We start from the raw sequence: 4,643 nt of genomic DNA, 5'->3' as shown, positions 1-4,643 counted from the left end.
TGACCTGTGGGACCAGTCTGCAACTCTAACATTCTCGGCTTTGCGTGGCTTGCGAGCCGGAGTGTCACATCACTAAAACACAATTTCGAGGTGGTTTTGTGCTTTTGAAAGATGAAATGCTAAAGGACAATTTATGACTCTTTGAACATTGACAAACATTACATTCTTGGTTGGAGTTAAGAATTTTATTACTTAAATCAAAGTGACTTTAACATAGAATTCAAAGTCTTAGTGGCAGGATGGCCTAGACGTCTATGCCACAATTTATTTTCTACCAAACAATTTGAAATAACTAACTTAGGGCACCAATTTAAACATCGACTTTGTCTCAGAACTTCGTGTAAAGATCACTTTTGTTGTGTCCATGCATTAGTAGCGCCCGTGCTCAGGTCCTTCACAAGAAAATGTTCAGGTAAGAATTCAACGGACACATTATTTTGCTTGGTAACTGAGAAACTGATATTAGGTTATTTTGGATTTTAGGGATATACAAAACATTTTTAAGTACCCTGGGCTTTTCGCAGAGCTGACAAACTGGCCTGTTTTTATTTTTCAAACCACTACCATGATTGTTGCCATGTCTACCGCTATGATAACCTTCTCTACCTCTATTGTTTCCTCCACGGTAAGAATTTCTTTGAGGCTGATTTTCAATAGGATAATGTTGCTACCCCTGCCTTCCATTTGCTCAAACCAGATTTGAAAAGTACGCTTTGTGCTACTATTTTCGAATGGTGTTTTGATATCGACAAGCTTTTCAAAAAATTGAGTATGACACTTCAGTTTCTCTTGCCTTTAGGGTTGTTGCAATAGTGTCAAATTCTGAATTTAAGCCCGTTAGATAGCGACTACGAGTTCGCCTTCAGCAATTGGGTTTTGAGCAAGAGCAAGATCATCCATGATAGATTTCATCAAATGGAGATATTAAGTTACCTTTATATTATCCTGCAATGTTGTTGCTAGCTTTTTTCTTAGCGCCGTAATCTCAACCTTGTTTGACTGGAGAAAACCTTAGTGAGTGTTTCCATAGCTGTAAAGGCTGTTTATGCCCTCACAATTAAGGGTACAATAGATGGACTTGAGGATGATAATATAGCATGAATAATCAATTTATCCTGCCTTGCCCATGTTGAGTGTTCTGAATCTAGGACTTCCTTACCATCACTTTCGTTGGTCGAAATCATCTTTGGAGGGGGCTAAATTGTGCCATCGATATGACCAAGGAGATCAAGTCCAAATAAGAGGGTCTGAATTTGTAATAGCCAAGAGGAAAATTTTGTCTCATTGAGTTTGAGCGAAAACTGCTGGCAGAAGAATTTTATAAAGAGACCATGAATTCAATATTTGTATAGCTTGTTAGGCTTTATGTGGCTCTGATACTATGGAAGGCAATCAAGGTATTGGTAATTTTATTCATCTACATAACACAAATATTTATAAGGAGGATGATCAACACTATGTTAATTACATAGTTAAGATTAAGTTACTCTACACCATGAATTATGTTACTACATCATAAATACATATAAAAAATAATATGGGAAGTAAAATAGATTGATGCACAATTAATTCATTCCTTTCCTATAAATTTTGTGCAATTTTAGCCAATTTTCAAAAGTAATACGACAATACAATCACCCTCCTCCAATTTTTGTTTTTTCATGTCACATTTGCAAAATAAATTCGACAAGACAAGTTCCATCAAACATTGGATTTTGGACCTATAACTTCAAAGTCACAAGTCCACCACCAGAGCACCAGGTGTGCATTTAGAGTAGTGATATTTAATTTTGTGCATCACACCATCGTTTATGTTTTTAATCTCTCAAATCTTCATTTTCTTTAAAATTACTTATTTTTTCTTATTTTTTTTTCCTCTTCGAATTTTTCTTTCAAATTTTCTTCTCTTCTCCAAAATTGCTGCTAAGAATAGAATGGAGTGACGAGCAAAATCTTCAATCACGGTAATTTTCGCCATCTCCTCCACTGATTTTTTATTTGTTTCTTCCTTAACTTCCCACCCAGTACACAATTACATTTGCTAACTCAAACGCCATATATATTTTTACCTCCCAAATATTTATGAAAATTTTCCGAAATCGGCAAGGAAGAAGGCTAAGCTGAGGTGAGGGATCTCTGCCACCACTGTAGTTTTCGTCACCTCCTCCAATTTATCATCATTTTTTCAACAAATTAAAATTCATGTCTGAAAATTTAAACATATTTTTAAGAGATAAATAGAATATATCTGCATATTAAACATATCTTTAAGAGACAAATAGAGTGCATCTACATATTATTGTGAATATGTCAATACAATGCTTGACAATTTTTTCATCCAAAATATGTTAACTACAACCTGTCTCAAAAAACTAAGTTGGAGCTCTATCATTAATTATTTGTTTTTTTCATAGTCTTATAGAAAAAATTAAAAGCACAAAATCAATAAATAATATAATTCAAAACAAAATGATTCAACAAGTGTGTCAGTATTTGTATTTCCATTTCTAAATCAATAAAGATTTTACAAACAAAATAATAAAAAGAAAATATTAAAGACATGATAACACCATGAGTTCCATAATTTTATTCTCATGTTCAATACTCTAAAGAAAAAAAAAAAGATCATCTAGAAAACAACAATTGCCTTCCAATGAAAGTGTCAACTTCAAACTTATCTCATCAACATCCTGTCTCCAAAGTCCTTTCAAAAGAATCAAAAAATAAAAAATAAATATAAATATAAAGTAAACATCAATACTTGTATATTTTGATATTCATGCACCATTGTAAATATAAATTTAAATTATACAAATTTTATATAATAAAAGAGATAAAATATTTCAAATAGTATTTTTGGAATAAAATAAACAAATGATCAATACTTATTTTTATAATCTTTGTAAAATAACAATTTATCTCAAAAAAATTATAAAATTGAAAATTAATTGATCATTAATTTATTTATTATATTAAAAAATTACTATTGAATATATTAATCTAACCAAATATCAGTTCCGGTAATTTTGCTTAGAATTTTACTAAAATACAATAAAATGTAATATAATTTATCCAAAACAATTGTGTTTGTTTTGTAAGAAAATTGAAAAAAAAAAAAAAAATTATGTAAGGTATAGGAAATGAGGTAGAGAACATAAAAATAGTGAAGGTATAGTATATTAATTATTTTTGGGAAAATAGGAGAGGAAAAAATTCAAGAAGAACAAAGCCTTAACTCACAAGAAATTTGCACTAAGACCAAATTTATTTAGATGGCATTTCGTCGAACGGGTGGTGGGTATACTCAATGTAGCTACATTGGAGAGATTACTGCATATGACAATATTAGACAGAAATCCTTTTGAATTTAGAAAGGATACAAGTAGTGGTTAATGGAAAGTGCAATATAATGAGATCAAAAATGATAAAAATATTTTATGATAATGATGGATAATTAGCAGGTAGCATTTCACCCCTAAACAAAGCTATCTTGTTCTTTCTGGTTTGATGATGCTCACAAACTTGGCGTTGGACAACTTAACAAATAAATGTGACTTGAATAAAGCTCTTAACATAAACAAGGTTTGTCAATCACAACAGCAGAATCAACAATTTGATGATACACAATTACACATACACAATCTCTAGAAAAATAAAATGGACCTTGATTTGATCAGATCGTCCGTCCGTGCTTTACTTTTTGTCGGCGTTCTTATTATTATTGTTGGCTTTCCCAGCTCCAGCAGCATCCTGAGTTGCTTTCCTTGATAATTTTTCTTGCAATGCCTTAGCATCCCTGTTCAAACAAAACAAAACAATTTAAGAAAACTAGAGGACGATTTGATGGCATTGAACTGGAATTGGAACTACAAGGATGAGGATGAGGATGAGGTATGCAGCAAAATGTTTGAAAGAAACCTCTGGCGTCTCTGTTCGGGGGTCAAGCCATCATCCCTTGGACCCTTGCCCTTGTGGCCGGCCCTTGCTTGAGCCCTCTCCCGATCCCGCTCCCTTTGATTGCCACGTTCGCTTCAGTCAAGGCAAAAATCTCAACAAAATCTCAAGTCTTACATAAAAAGCAGAAAGCTATCGATTTGAAGCTGAATTCGATTTACTATTTTATTGAACCAAACAACCAGCAGAGGACCAAGCTATTTAGCTATTGCGCTGGAGATCGAGACCATGAAGAAAGCGTATTAATGTCAAACAACTTGAAATGAAATGAAGAATATCCTCATACAGACAGATATATACGCATAAGGTGATTTTAAACTCGAAGGAGAAAAGAACATATCGGAAGGATATGAGTCATTCTCGATACTTGGAACAACCAAACAATGGTCTAAGACACCAAATTGGCTATACAGTGTACCTGAGCAGGACAAATTCACCCTACAGATCATATCAACACCAAAACAACCATAAAATCCAATAAAAAAGCCTCCGAAACAACCAAAAAGGCGAAAGTAATCGAGATTGATTACCTCTCACAATAGAGAATGCAGCAGCTCGCAAGTAAACGCTGGGAATTGGAGAAGCCAAGGATTCGCAGGTTCGACGCTGTATACGCCTGCGAGCGAAGAGACAAGGCAAAGCGTGTGAGGATCGCCACTTTTTATAGCCATTAGCCAATCTGTCACACC

The 4,643-nt window shown here is 33.6% G+C and overlaps 1 long non-coding RNA gene across 1 annotated transcript; it reads right to left on the bottom strand.

The window, feature by feature from the left end:
- Positions 1-3,537: 3,537 nt before the first annotated feature.
- LOC127253623 (uncharacterized) lies at positions 3,538-4,643 on the bottom strand. Its single transcript, XR_007839285.1, has 3 exons — positions 4,485-4,643; positions 3,919-4,029; positions 3,538-3,796 (listed from the first exon to the last, which is right to left on the bottom strand). It is a non-coding gene; the product is annotated as an uncharacterized LOC127253623 (long non-coding RNA).

This window comes from Andrographis paniculata, unplaced genomic scaffold, assembly GCF_009805555.1.
Source record: "Andrographis paniculata isolate CXL003 unplaced genomic scaffold, ASM980555v1 Contig51END, whole genome shotgun sequence".
Classification (NCBI taxonomy): Eukaryota; Viridiplantae; Streptophyta; class Magnoliopsida; order Lamiales; family Acanthaceae; genus Andrographis; species Andrographis paniculata.
The sequence above is the reverse complement of the archived record's forward strand: the minus strand, read 5'-3'. Positions and strand labels throughout refer to the sequence as shown.